Genomic DNA, 16,141 nt, shown 5'->3' on the forward strand with positions numbered 1-16,141 from the left:
CCCACATCTTTGAAAGAACCCTTCTCCCAGAAACAAAATAGGAAGCAGGGTTCTTTCAAAGATGGGGGGTTAGCTTCGAAAGAGCCCCATCTACAATTTCTTTCTTTTGAAAGAGCCTCTTCTGAAAAGATATTATGCAAATGAAGCACAAGATATGTACATCAGTGCCTGATTTTCATTTTTGATTTCCCTCATTTGCATTCCTCTTTCGAAAGAGGGATGCAAGTGTAGACGTAGCCTTAAAGTTTAGCCACTAAATTAAGTTTTCCAGTAAACATGCATTTCCTGAGAGTTGTAAGTCAAAAATGTTAACACTTGTCTCCATATACTTGTACCAAGTTAGTAGTTAATCATTCTATATTCAGCTAACTAGGGATATGGCTGTACTAGCCTAAGAAAGTCGACACTGATACCTAATTCTAACTACACCAATCGCATAGCTAAAGTTGAAGTATCTGCACTCAGCTAACTTGTTTGTAAATACAGTGGAAGGTCGACAGACCAGTTACTCCCATTAAGATCCCTCACTCCTTGCATCTCGCGAGGAGTACTGGGGTTGACTGCAACCCGAGAGCTCAATTTTGCACATCCCCACCAAATGCATGAAATTGAACCCCACTCAGCGTCAGTCTTCCGTGGTAATTTAGATAAGCCCTAGTAGAATAATGGCCATTAAGTATTGAAGAAATGTGTGGTTTTGTTTTCGTTTTCAACTGCTCTATTTTTTCCTAAGGAAAGTGGTAGACACTTTAAATTTGGCTAGGACACAAGCTCCAGCCTTTGTCATAAATGTTCCTATTGGCATTGATTTGATAACCTTAAGGCTTAAAAAAAAGTACACTCAGCACACAAGTGTTTGTTACAGAGAGGGAGCTGTGATAGTCTATATTGAGTCTGTTCTGCTATGGCTATGGTCTGAAGAAGTGGGTCTGTCCCACGAAAGCTCACCTAATTAACTATTTTGCTAGTCTTTAAAGTGCTACTTGACTGCTTTTTGTTTTGAAAGTATTTGTTACGTTAGTTCTAGCAACCTGCCAACATTGAATGTTGAATATAACATTGAGTATAAGCTTCCACTGAACAGACATTGCACAGGAGTCCTGCTGCTTTACATATATGCATGTGAGTATATACATGAAAGAAGTGAGGCTCAGAGATCTTCAGTTCATTCTTCAAGACCATTTGGTCTGTGTGCAGTTACTGTGAATGTTTTACTAGTGTCTAACACAGATGTACACCATGTTTAACTACCTTGGAAATCCCTTATGGTTAAAAAAAAAACCTACAAAGTGAAGCTCTCAAGTCCAAAAATGTGAAGGTATCCTTATCTCCCAAGAGCATAACACACCACAACAATGGTTCCCAATCGTTACCCAGTCACCACATACATCTTGACACCTTGAATTATTTTGACAACACCACACTGTCTCAAAAAGTTCATGAGCTAACAAAAGAACAAGCCCAGTGGGGTTCAAATCAAAACCACCATGTTGGTTGTGAGCTCACAATGTCTTTTGTGCCAGAATTAACATTTTCAACAGCAGAAACAAAAACACTAAAATTAAATGCAAGAATTCTACATAAGAGATTCCTCAGTGGAGAAAGCAACACACAGGCCTCAGTCTCGCACCAATTCTGCCCCTACTCCCACCAGTATTCCCCCCCTTCTTCCCAACACAGATACTGGAGCTAAAGGCATGGGTGTACTGCAACACCCTGGCTTGAAGCGGTTTCCCTCATATACAGGGCTTACAATTTGCCTCAATGACACAAAACACCCTTTTTATTCAAACTGTTCTAGCACCCTTCCCCCAATTCACGCCTCTGCTTCTCCTGGGAATTCTTGCCCATCCCTAGGCTGAGCGGGCTGCAGCAGGGATCCCACTCCCACTTCCAGGCCTGAGTGGCAATTCCACAAGTTTTTCCCACAACTTTGCAGGCACAAGAGGTGGGGCAGGGTCAGAACAGCCAACCTGTTGTTCACGTGGGGGGAGGGAGGATGACTGAGCTCTGACTGGTTGCTGTGGCCCTGACAAGGCAGGGATCAAGAGAGATATTCTTTTCCCCTTCCCCCACCTCCCACTTTACAGGATTCAATGGAATGTTACACATACATAATATTTGAAAGAGGCTTTGACCTGAAGAGCAAGAGTACAGACTGAGATCTGGATCTGACGCTAATTAACATACAAGGGAAGGGGCTTCTGGTTATCAAAAGTAGTTTTTCAAAACAAAAAAAAAAAAAACAGCAGCACACCTCTTTGGTCCTGATGGCACACCAGCTGAGAAACACTACAATACAGCATCTAATATACTACTCCCATCCAAAGGAACGCAGAGGTTCTGTGGGAAGGGATCTTCCATAGTGTGTAGACTAGCAAATACAGGTCACACATTGAATCCAGGAGGTAAAACACACAAAAAAAGCTGTCTTACTCAGAGTTCTGCACAGCTTGGGCACTGATGAACCATAGGTCCTGAAACCTACAAGTGTATGACCACTAAACTGTCAATGCATATATTCAAAACAAAGAAGCAGACAGCCTTAATTTTGCCATTTCTATATTTTTAGAACGTAGCCATGTTTTACGTACAAAAAAAGTCATTAAAAAGAACCATAATTTTGCAAATTCAGCGACTCAAAAGTCAGGAAGTGTCTGAATGAAGGTTGCCTGTGCAATCTTAATTTAGCTCCTTTGCATGTGCGTATGCTACAGCCTTTACTTACATGATCAGAGACTTCTCTCCACACAGGATCCCCTTCTCATTCAGGAGAGCAGGACAGGTAATGCTCAGTGAATGAATCAGGGTAGTGTAGTGAATGAGGCTGTCACCTATAGGATCCATAATTGTAATTGCTGTAGAAGTTCAAAGATGGAGCGAGGAGAATTTCATTGAGAAAGAAAGTACTGGTAGTTTGGCAGCCGAATGCCAATTAGGAGAACAAGGTTCTATTCCCAACTATGCCACTATGTCATGTGCAAACACAAAAAGCTTCAAACCCACCAATTTTCATGGCCATGTTCATTTCTGGATGCCCAGCTTCAGCCTGATTTTCACAATACAGAGTACTTATAATGGCAACTGAAGTCAGTGACAGCTGTGAATCCGGCACAGATCAGTCTTGTTTTGGGGAAAGAACAGAGGGCTGAGAGTGAGGAGGTTCTGAGTCCCGAATCTGGGTATGCAACTGTCTGACATGTAGAGCCAATGAAGTTCATTTTTTTGGTAAGGTTGTGATGGTCTGAAGAAAAGATGATGTATAAGGCAACATACTGAATATTGAGACTAACTATCGAATAGCTGCCCCATTGCCTGAGCATTCATCCTAAGCATTAGGCAGAGGACCTGTTGAACAGACACATCATCATGGAATATAAAACTATATAGGATGCACATGCATGAGCAATCAGAGGCCTCACAAACATTTAACTTAGTAGGATCTGAATTTGCAACCCTAATAAAATAGATTGTGTAAATATTTTCTTCTTTTAAAATACCCTGCCATTTCTGTTATGTGCAACTCCTACATACTCCCTCAATCACGATCTTCCATGTGTCACGAAGAGCTCTGTACTAATAACCAACTACAACAGTAAGCAGTGGAAAGCTTCATCCTGACCCACCCCCCATGGATCAGCCACTAAAGGAGAACAAAAACACATAAAAACAGCAGGCTACATACGCAAAGGCAGCGCCATTTAACAGACAATATCATTGAGCACATGGCTACGGTAGATTCAGAGAGCAGCTGGCCATATCTTACTTTGTGACTCACAGGAGTGTGGGAGCAAATGAGAAGAGAGAGAGACAGACACACATATCCCACTCTATAGTGACTCCATTTGTGTTCACGTAGTGAAGTTACTCATTGCTTTTTTTTTTTTTTTTTTAAACTCAAAGATAGGATAATAAGGGGGGACAGTCAAGGCCTTAGTTCTATTATACTTTAAAACTTGTTCTTTATTTAAAAGCAAATCATGACAGAAAGTACAATAACTTTACAATTTATGAAAATTTACACCAAAATTAACCATGAGGAAGACTATTGGTCTGACCCATTGTAGCTAGTCATATTTTCCTAGTAAAAAAATCTCTGTTAAGTAGGCTCTTGTAAGAGAGGTTATGCAAAGACCCTACCAAGGAAACCATACAGGAGGCCAGTCAGATTGTCACAATGGTCCCCTCTGGACCTAAAGTCTGACTTTTGCTTTAAGAGAGATTAAATCTGGCCATTGCTAAAATATTTTAGATTAGGCATTGGCAACCCCCCAGCACGCATGCACCACTCTCAGCATAGGAGCCTATTTAAACCAGCATGCAGCGGGGGCGCCAGGCCCTCCCTGCCTCCTCCACGCCACGTGGGAGGGGCTGAGAGTGCAGGCTAGAATCCCCACTTCAGCACACAAAGCCAACCTACCCCATCTTTATAAAAGGAAAGAAGGACAATCCAGGGAACTATAGACCAGTCAGACTCACCTCAGTCCCTGGGAAAACAACAGAGGGGATCCTCAAGGAATCCATTTTGGAGCAGTTGGAAGAGGGGAAAGTGATCAAAACTAGCCAACATGGATAAACCGGGGCAAGTCCTGCCTGAACAATCCGATTAGCTTCTATGATGAAGTAACAGGCTCTGTGGACATGGGGATGTGATATACCTTGACTTCAGCAAAGCTTTTGATCGTCTCTCACAATATTCTTGCCCATAAGTTAAGGAAATATGGACTGGATCCTTGGACTATAAGATGGATAGAAATCTGGCTTGACAGTCAGGCCCAACAGGTAGTGGTCAACAGCTCAATAATCTGTGTGGGGGTCAGTTTCAAGTGGATTGCCCCAGGGCTCGGTTCTGGGGCCGGTGTTGTTCAACATCTTTATTAATGACCTGGATGAGGGACTGGATTGCACCCTCAGCAAGTTTGTGGATGACACAAAAGTAGGGGGAGAGGTAGATACGTTGGAGGGTAGAGAGAGAATCTAGAGTGACCTGGATAAATTGGAGGACTGGGCCAAAACAAATCTGATGTGGTTCAACAAGGAGAAGTGTAGAGTCCTGCACCTGGGACAGAAGAATCCCAAGCATTGTTATGGGCTGGGGACCGACTGGCTCAGCAGCAGTACAATTGGAAAAAGACCTAGGGGTTATGGTGGATAAAAGGCTGGATATGAGTAAACAGTGTGCCCTTGTAGCCAAGAAAGCTAACAGCATACTAGGGTGTGTTAGGAGGAGCATTACGGGCAGATGTAGGGAAGTAGTTGCTCCCTTCTATTTGGCACTAGTGAAGCCACATCTGGAATAGTGTGTCCAATTTTGGGTTGCCCAGTATAAAAAGGATGTGGATGTCCTGGAGCAGGTTCAGCAGAAGGCAATAAAAATGATTAAGGGGCTGGAGCACAAGACCTATGAGGAGAGGCTGAAGGATTTTGGCTTGTTTAGTTTACAGAAGAGAAGACTGAGGGGTGATTTAATAGCAGCCTTCAACTTCCTGAAGGGGAGCTCTAAAGAGGAGGGTGGGAACCTGTTCTCAGTGGTGTCTGATGGCAGAACAAGGAGTAATGGTCTGAAGTTGAAGACGGAGAGATGTAGGTTAGATATTAGGAAAAACTACTTCATCAGGAGGGTGGTGAAGCATTGGATCGTGTTGCCTAGAGAGGTGGTGGATTCTCCATTCCTCAAGGTTTTTAAGTTCCAGCTTGACAAGGTCCTGGCTGGGATGACTTAGTGGGGGTTGATCCTGCTTGAAGCAGAGGGCTGGACTAGATGACCTCCTGAGGTCCCTTCCAGCCCTATGATTCTATGCACAGTCTGCAGACAGTAGGCATGAGGACCCAAGGGAGCCCTAGTTAACCCCTTCCACTCAGCACATGAAAGGGGAAAGCTCTGCATCTTTATTAATGAAGCTATTGTAATCAGGACTATTAATGACTTTAAAAGGTATCAATGGGACATGGACCATACATGGAGGTCAAGAAGTCAAATTTTGGCACAAAGGTTGATGACCAATTTTAGATGTACAGTAGACCCCCAAGATGTGCATATCTCGGGTTAATGACATTGAGTGGCACAGAGCTGGCACCTCGTACCAGTGCCCCACCACTTGGAAGAGCAGGGAAACTAACGAGGGCAGCTGCCATGGTCAGTTTCCCAGCTTTACAAGCAGAGGGGAGCCAGGCTGCTGCCTGATCCCCAGCTCCCCTCCAGCCACTGGAGCCAAGAAACTGACCAGGCCTGCTGACCTCATCAGTTTCCTGGCTCCCCCAAGCTGCACAGGAAATTTGACTTATACCGGGGTTGTGAGAAGGCAACCTTCTACTGTATAATGACAATACAGTTTGCAGTTGAACTGTACCTATTGAACTTCTCAATCACCCTCTTCTCAAAAGATGTACAGATGCATGGGAAAATTAAATTTAACCATTTTGCTAAGACACTAGTGTCTAAAGCCCCTACAGTAAACCCTTGAGTTACCGGGGGTTGCATTCTTGCAACCCCAGCGTAACTCAAATTTTTGGGCAAGTCATGGGGAGAGGGAACCAGGCTGCCACCTGGTTCCTGGCTCCCCTGGGCTTGCAGGAGTCAGGAAACAGATCATCTCACCAGGGCTGGCTAGTTTCCTGGCTCTGAGTGGCGGGGAGCTGGGAATCAAGGGGCAGTCTCCCCGCTGTTTGTAGGCCCTGGAAAGTGACCAGCCCACTAGGGCTGGTCAGTGTCCTGGCTGCTTCTCCTTGCCTTCCTCCAGCAGCATAACTTTCATTCTGACGGCTGCATGGCTGTGGGAAGACAGGGGCAGCTAGGAGAGCTAAAAGCCTTCCCCCTACTTTCCTCCAGCCATGCAGCTGACAGGCTAAGAGCCAAGCTGCTGGCGGAAAGGTCCACAGAGCAGCTTCGAGTTGTGCTTAATTCTCATTAAAATGAGTTACACACAACTTGAAGCCACGTTTTCAGGGTTGACTTATATGGTTCTATCCAGCATGGTAGAATCTGCGTCTCATGTGCACCATTCATATCCAAGAGCAATGAAGAAACACCTTTAAGAACATCTTAAGAGTTTCTTTTTAAAATACAATAGGTAAATAGAAGACTAACTGACAAAACATGGAGACATACCAAAGGCAAAGGGAAGGAGGGAGGAAATGGCAAAAATTGTTACTAAAACTTAAATCTATTGAGAAAAGAAGTGAATAACTACATTTTTCCTATGTTTAAGAACAAACATTTCACATTATAATACTTACACATGGCACTAAGCCTGGTTTACATCAATTACAATTATTAAGCAACTGCAACATGTTCTGTAGAATAAAACAGGTCAGATGAAGTGGGCCTTTGCCCACGAAAGCTTATGGTCCAAAAAACCTGTTAGTCTATAAGGTACCACAGGGATTTCTTGGTGTTTTTGTGGATTTGGCTTGTGTTTCATCTATTGATTACCTCTGATATAGTCTGACATCTTGTATAACACAGGCCACAGAACTTCTCTATGAATGATTTTAGGGTACATCTTTTAGAAAAACATCCAGTCTTGATTTAAGAACTGCCTGTGTTTGAAGAATCCACACAACCTGTGGTAAATGGCTCCAGTGGTTAAATTTGTGGTGGAAGGAAGTAGCATGGTACCTTCTTCACTGCTCACCAAAATAAAAATAACCGGGATAAGTATCAGTATCACACATTAGCTGAGGAAGCAGAACCACCACTACCACATACAAGTACATTCTTACGCTGCAAGCTTCTCCACAGAGTCCATCGGTGTTAAAGTGCAACAGGTTGAGAATATCTACTATTCCACTATTCTACTATTCCTAGTGTGGTTTTTAAATCTTAGGTTGAAGATTTGGAAAATTTATCAAGACTACTGGAAGTTCTGTGAAAAGCTGTCATTACCCACTGAGCTGTGCTCTTTACTCTTTCTGCTGCTGGTCCTAGGATTAGTCTTGAGCACAGGTGGTTTACACACCCTCAGCCTGGTCAAGTATTCATCTCACCGCTACTGGCAGGAGAAGAGTGCAAGGTTGATTCTTGCTTTTTCAGGGGGATGCGTCCTGAAAATATGCCAACCCTAACTATCCACAGTATATAGTCGGGTTTTTTAAATGACAATGTACACTTTTTTAAAAAAAAAAAAAAATCACCATCTCAGACATGACAGTAGTTCTGATCTAAGCCATTTTCACTCAAAAAATAAGCCATTTTTTCACCTAAATTCTCCTTCCTACCTAGAAAAAAAACCTTACTTAAAATCCCCTGTCTCTGGCCGCTCATGCCATAGATTGTCATTCACCCCATGTGACAGGAGAACTATGTCCTGTCCTTTCCAAAACTGCATGCACAATATATCAACACAACATGCACAACTGTTTTTTTTTTTTTTTTAGCACTGAAGGAAAAAAAAAAAAAACAAACCCCAACAAAAAAAAAAACCCTATATGCTAGCCACTCCTTATACTTTCATTTCTAGCTGGCAATGAATATGTAAACAGATTTCTGCATTCCTTTTAATCCTTCTGTAAAATATTATGGAGTTAATGAAGTCTGTATTAGGTCACTATTAGAAACACAGGTAGAAAGCACTTGCTCCTCCCTTTCTCCCCCAGAGTTACTCCTCCCTTTCTCCCCCAGAGTTACTATACCGAAAAAATAAACTTTTGCCATTCATAATATAAAAATCTACTGACAACTCCATTACATGATCTGTTCAGGTTTGTTTTCTTACATGTGTTATGCAGTGAACAACAGAATGACTTATTGGAGATCATGACTATTTTACTAAGGAAAAAGGCGCAAATGGGAAATTTAGATACCAGGAAAAGATGAAAAGAGAGGGGGGTGTTTGAACGCGAGTGCACGTTTTCTAGATATAGTATGAAACTGAGTGGATACTGGTGCTGGAGGTTCCATAGGAGAAACAGTGTGCTTCCTTTCCAACTAGCGGGAAAGGACAGATATACTTTTTCCCATTGAAATACTGTCCTTGGGCTCCCCTGGGACTCAGTTTTTCAAAATACTTTGGAAAAAGTCTACATGAAGTTGATATTTTTTCCAGTATGTATATATTTGATCTTTTGTCCTCCTACACACAGTAAGTCACTTGCAACTTAACCTCTCCCATATATGCATGGCAATTTAATAACTGATTCTGTTTCCAATGTAATGTTGACTTTAATTGTTCTCTTCTGTTTAATTCAGTTCGTGCAGGTTGGGGTGGTTTAATGCCTGGTTTAAAGCTTTAGAGTCAGCTAACTTTCACGAATGACAGCATAGATCTAAGCTCCTCTCTGAATGTGTTGGTCTGAAAAAACTACATTTTTCCATTATTCTTTAACATTTATATTACAGCAGTGTCCTGAGGCCCCAGTAAGAGTCATAGCCTTGTACAAGATCCTGTACAAACACTAAAATAGGTACAGTTCCTGCATCAAATAGCTTAGCATAGAAGATAAGCCAGCCTGATGTGAAAAACACTAAGCCTGAAACAAGTCTACGGATGAATAAAAATCAACTCTCTGCCCATGAAAGCTTATGATCCAAAAAATCTGTTAGTCTATAAAGGTGCCACAGGACTCCCTGTTGTTTTTGCGGATACAAACTAACAGGGCTAACCCTCTGACACAGGCCAGTTCCAGCCTCCCAGATGCTTTTCAACAGACCCCAAAACCTTTATTATTTTCTTTTCTAGAGTCTGGACCTTGAATATACTTTGACCAAGAAATTTAGACTTTGACAAAAAAAAATAATGGATTATCCCTGGAATATATAATCTGAACATTCCCTTGTAGCATTTCAATCTATGACTCTCTGAAAAATTAGGTGCACACAACTGGAGAAGTGTTGGGGACAACAGGCAATAACTTTAAAACACAAGGCCCCAAAATTGTTCATTTTAAGCTGAGCTAATTACAAAATCCAAGTAATTACGTACGCTGTTCTCCCTGCCCTTCACAGGCAGGGTGACCATCAGATAGTCTTCTACTATGTGAACATCACACAGAACATTTCAGTTGGTGTCATTATAGAAAACAGGAAAGAATGTTGGAATTAACAGATTGGTGCATTTGGGTACAATCCACGGAGTAAGACAGAATGAATTTGGTGACAGCAGAAGTTCCCCCTGTAAGAAGGGGGAACATTTATCTCACTGAGTGCTGCAAGAACATTGCTAGCAAAGGAACACCAAGAGCAGACAATATCCCTGAGCCCAGGAAGAAGGGCCTAAGTTCCGAAGAACCATTGTGTATAACCTCAGCTGCTGGGGATGGCCATTTGGTTTAAATAAAATCTAAGAATCATCATTTCTTCTCTCCTCCACTAATGCCCAGCCACTGGCTGAACTGGTAGTCCTGAAATAATGGCATCTCGGTAAAGAGTAAATGTAATTAATCTAAGTACTCCCAACCCTTCTACCTATATCCATCATATCAGTAGTTAAATTGAATGAGGGTGGAAATGCAACAGGAAATCCAGACTTTGAGACTCAAAACCAGTTTGTAAATACTTCTTAGGGGAAATTCTCAATCTGGCTTTTTTAGCCAAATCAATGAAAGCCCCTATTATGCTCTCTGTTGAATTTCAGTCAAAACTAGGATAAATAGATTAGTATCTAAATCAATGAAAACTTAAGAAGGGTTAAATAGTTAAACTTCAAAAGATTCAAGTTTTGGTTAAAAAGCTAGTTTTGATTTTAACCTACAGAGACTGCCCATCATAGACTGTCCTTTTGAATGAGTATTGGTACATACGTATACATGCTCCGATCAATGTAGGAATCCTCTCCCTCAGGGAAGGACGTTTGTCAGGAGAACTACAAAAATCTTAAAACCCTGCCATTAATTTATTAGTGAAGTTGTAAATCATGCAAATAAATTCAATTTGTTTGTTTTTTAAATTCAACATAATACTCAGCGCTTCTGAGATTAACTACTCTTCACAAAAGACAAACCTCTCTTACAGTTATCTCACTCTCAATTACTGAAAATTGCTACTTGTATTACTGAACTTGCCTAGCCAGGACTAGATGCATGCCACGAAGATGCCAATCAAAGTGAAGGCTGTTCTTGCTCCCCCAAAAAAGTGAAATTCCAAATCTGTACAGAAATGAGCAGAGATTCAAGTCATAGCGAAAGCTTCTTTATTTATGTGTATTTGCAAACTTAAAAGACAGCAAAAGCAACAGTAAAGATAGCTTTTTCACATAATCGAGCCAAATGATTTCTCTATGTATTTAATGAGTCGCTTCCATCTGCCATTGCCAACTTTTAAGATACAGTATGGATGGTTAAATAGTATAGCATCTCGTTTCTGTTTATATAGTGACAAGTGTGTGCGCGTGCGCGCACACACACACACACAAAATGCTGCTGCCTTCATTAACCAAGAGAAATGATGCTGAAGAACTAGTTAAAGGTTTCATCATGCTTACACAGTCAGCCAGCTGGTAAAGCCTTCACCCTCTTGGACACTGATAAATGACGAAGTGCCAATTTTCACAGGCTATCACCCCTCCCCCCCATCCATCTTGTGGCGTGCCATCACAGGAAAATTTCTGCAGCTTTTAGTACAAACAGCCTAGATTTTTTTTCCATTTTAAAAGTTTTTCAAACTTTTCTGCTCCCATTTTAAGTTATGCAGATTTGGAACCAGCACTCCTCCTAACTGAAGTGCTGATTACTTCAGCTACATCCTCTTTAAATACTACCTATTAGATTCACTAGCTCACATTTTAATCACTAATATCCCTAAATATAAACACGCAAGGTTTGCAACTCCTCCCTGAACAGCTATGTATTTAAAACAAGATGTTCTACAAACCTTTCCTCTTAAATCACAAATGCAAGCTACTACAATACATTGTTTTCCCATATACAAGGGGCTTTTCCCCATTATTCCTCCAATGGGTTTTAAGTTATCATCATCAAGACCCAGTACTTCTGTAAAGACTTTCCTCCCCTGTGACCTAGAGCAAATGCAAATTAAATTATCACAGGAAGGGACCTGAAGAGGCCATCAAATCCAGTTATGCCCTGTCAGTCTTCTCTTTTCAAGACTAAAACCTAGTTCTTTCAATCTTCCCTCATAGGTCATCTTTTCTAGAACTTTAAGCATTTTTAGTGCTCCTCTGGACTTTCTGCAATTTAATCGACATCCTTCCTGAAATACGGCACCCAGAAGTGGACACAACACGAGAAAGGTTAATGGTTAACTGGTCAGCCTCACCCTAAACAGATGAGGCTTACTGGTTATGGATAACTGGCAGGGGCTGAAGCAGACCCCTGCCCAGTGTGGACAGGGGGGTTCTCCAGCCCCACATGGAAGATGCAGGTGGGGAGATGGAGCAGTCCAGCACAGGAGGGGCAGCCCCTGTCTGTCACAGCCCTGGAGGGAGGGAGGTTCGGACAAGGCTCTGGCTAGGCCAGAGCACCCTGCCTGTGGGACACCCAGGGCCGCCATGGATGGGGGCTGTTTCAGCCTGGCTGGAGCACCCCCTCCCCACCCAACCACAGCAGTGTCATAGGCAGAGAAGCTCCAGCTGGGCCACAGCAACCCGGGTCCCCAGTATGCCATGAGTATGGGGGACAGCTGGAGACGCCAGAGCAGCCTCCCTAGCCCCCCACCCTATACTTTTAATTGATCAACCTGTTAAACAGTAGGTTAGTCTAACGTTTAAATGGTTAACAATTAAAAGGATTTTATATCCCTATGCAGTACTCCCGGTGTGAGGCCTAATCAGCATAGAGTAGAAGAATTATGCCTCACATCTTGCTTACAACACTCTTGCTACCACATCTGAGAATGATGTCCGCTTTTCTTTGCAAAAGTATCACACTGTTGACTCATTCAACTTGTGGTCATTATGACCCACAGCAGTCCCTCCTGGGTAGTCATTTCCCATTTTGTTATGTGTGCAACTAATTGCTCCTTCTGAAGTGGACTGCTTTGCTTTGCATTTGTCCTTACTGAATTTCATCCTATGTTACCTCAGACCATTTCTCCTGTTCGTTCAGATCATTTTGAATTTTAATCCTATACTCCAAAGCACTTGCTAAGCGTCCCATCTTGGTATCAACCTGCAGCTTTTAAAAGGGTACTCTCTATGCTATTATCTAAATCATTGGTGGAGATATAGAATAAAATAGGGTCCCCAAGCCCCACTTGTTATATCCTTCTAGCATGACTGAAACACAGATAATTACTCGAGAATTGTTATCCATCCAGTTATGTACTCACCTTAGAGTAGCTCCATCTAGTTTGTATTTCCATAGTTTTCTTCCCTATCCGGCTCATGCAAGACTGCATCAAGTGCCTTACTAAAATCTAGATATATCACATCTGCTTCTTCCCCCTTATCCACAAGGCTTGTCAAAGAAAGCTATCAGGTTGGCTTGACATGATTTGCTCTTGACAAATCCCTACTGTTACTGAAACTTTATTATATTTTAGATGTTTACAAATGTATTCCTTAATTATTTACTCCAATATCTTTTCTGGTAAAGAAGTGAGATTGGTCAGTAATTCCACATGTTGTTCCTATTTCCCTTTTTATAGATTGGTGCTATATTTGCTCTTTGCTAGTCTTCTGAAGTCTCTAGCTCAGTTATCTATTCAGTCAGCTTCTTGGCTGTTCGAGGACGGATTTCATCAGGCCCTGGTGACTTGAAGTCATGCAACATGTCTAAGTAATTTTTAACTTGTTCTTTTTCTATTTTAGCTTCTGGGCCTACCCCATTTTCACCAGTTTTCACTATATAAGGCATCCAATCCCCACCAACCTCTCAGTGAAAACAAACACAACATTAAGCACCTCTGCCATTTCCACATTTTCTGCAATTACTTCTCCCTCTTCACTGAGTAACCAGCCTATCTTGACTTTTGTCTTCCTCTTCCAGCTAATACATTTGCACAATATTTCTTGTTACTTTTTCTGTCTCTAGCTAATTTGAGCTTGTTTCATGTCTTGGGCTTTTCTAAATTTTGCCCCTACAGACTTGTGGTATTTATATTCATGCTTTACAATTTGAACTAGTTTCCACTTTTCACAAGATTTTTTTGATTTTTAGATTATTTCAGATCTCCTAGTTAATACATCCTATCTTTCCTATGCTGCAGAATAGTGTGCTCTTGTGCCCTTAACCTCTCTTTGAAAAACTGCCAACTGTCTTCAATTGCTTTTCCCTCTTAGGTAAGATCCATGGGAAGCAACACTATCCACTCCCTGAGCTTGCTGAAGTGTGCCTTCTTGAAATCCCTTGTCTTTGTTTTGCTCTTCTCCTTCCTACCATTCCATAGAAGAGTGGTGGGCAACACACAGACCACTGGGCCTCCACCAACGGCCTGCAGACCTCCTCGCTGCCCCTCCCAAGTACTTCCTCCTCCCAGGGTCATGAGAGCCATGCACTTCCTACACCTTCCCCTCCCTCCCAGGACTTTCAGGAGAGCCACAAATCACCCAATTTGTGCTCTGTCCCCACTCTTCCCCCCGCCCTCCCAAAGCCAGAATGCCACAAATCAGCTGATGTGACCATTTCCACCTCTGGAAGGACACAGGAGGAGAGGAAACAGCACAAATCAGACAATTTCCATGGTCCAGAAGTGCCTGGTGGAAGAGGAAGAGCAGGTAACTGCAGGGCTCTGGTGCCCCAGGGTGCAAGAGGTATGTGGTGGAGGGGGCACAAAGGTCCAGAGGTGGAAACAATCACAGGCTGCCATGTCCCACTGAGATGCAGGGCCACTTGTTCTTCATGGTTGCCTATCCCTGCCTTAGAATCGTGAACTTTCATGATCGCTTTCACTCAAGCCACCTTCCACTTTCAAATTCTCAACCAGCTCCTCTATTTGTTAAAAATCAGATCTAGAACAATGCCCCCCCCGCACCCATACCTTTCCCTACCTTCTGAAATAAAAAATATTGTCTCTAAAAATTGTTGGATTATCTGTGCCCTGCTGCATTATTTTCCCAACAGACATCTGGGCAGTTGAAACCCCCCATCCCACTCCTCCACCCCCCAACGCATCACCACCAAATCCTGCGCTTTGGTAGATTTTTTTTGTTTTCTTATTTGTTTTTAAGCCTCTTCTTCCTGGTTATGGCATCTGTAGTAAACCCATACCATGACATTACTGTTGGGTTTTACACCTTTTATTTTTACTCAGACACCCAACAACCCTCTGTCCTATTTCCAAATCAATCTCAGTCCAATTTCTACATGTTTAATATCTAAGGCAACACTTCCTTTTTTCCTGGCTTTCCAAGAGCAAGCTGTACCCTTTTGTACCAATATTTCAGTCATGCATATTATGCCACCCAGTCTCTGATGCCTTCTACAGTTTTGTTTATTTACTAGAATTATGTGTTCTTCCTGTTTATTCACCATACTTCTCACATTAAGATAGTGATTTGATTTCTCTCACGCACACACACTCACCCCAAAATATTTGAGGCCATGGGTCAACAACCCCCACCATGGGTGCCAAGAGTGGCACATGAGCCAATTTTCATCAGCAGGTCAGGCAGGAAGTTGGCACCACCCCTCCTCCCGCATGCAGCGGGGAGCTTGCTCAAAGCCATGCTGCCTACGGATTAACGAAAGACCAGCCAATGCTACCAACCACCACCTAAATAAAATTAAGATGCAGGGCTTTACCATTTATTAGTGATGCTGTTGTAAGTAGGCCTATGATGACTTTAAAAAGTCTCACCAGCACTGGGACCATACATAGAGGTCAAAAGGTCAAATTCGGCACTCCGCTTCAGAAGGGTTGCTGATTTCTGTTATAGGCCATCCCTGAAAGATGTTTGGAGCAGGTTAGATGATGACAGAATTTCCACATTATTTTAAATATGAATGCCAGCAATGGAATTCTATTAATTTGTTTCAGCTATTTGGGAGAGAGAACAAAGTTGATCATTACAAACATGGCTGTATTTCGGATACTAGCTACAAGCCGAAGTATAATACATGAAACATTCAAATTTGTCAGTATAAGACTATCACCTTACTGACAAAGGCATAAAACAAACAAAATTATGAGACTTATATCTTGACGAAAGGGGAAGAAATGAAAGCTGCCTACAGAGTCCTCTTTCTGAGTTTTCAATTGCTTTCCAGTTTTAAAGAATCTATAGTTACAGCCCTTCCCGGAGCTCCA

General features: G+C 42.2%; 1 protein-coding gene across 3 annotated transcripts in view; it reads right to left on the reverse strand.

Moving 5' to 3' along the window:
• The window catches only part of CHD7 (chromodomain helicase DNA binding protein 7), a 222,973-nt gene that overhangs the window by 182,734 nt on the left and 24,098 nt on the right, over window positions 1-16,141 (reverse strand). The window lies entirely within an intron of this gene.

This window comes from Carettochelys insculpta, chromosome 2 (assembly GCF_033958435.1).
Source record: "Carettochelys insculpta isolate YL-2023 chromosome 2, ASM3395843v1, whole genome shotgun sequence".
NCBI lineage: Eukaryota > Metazoa > Chordata > Testudines > Carettochelyidae > Carettochelys > Carettochelys insculpta.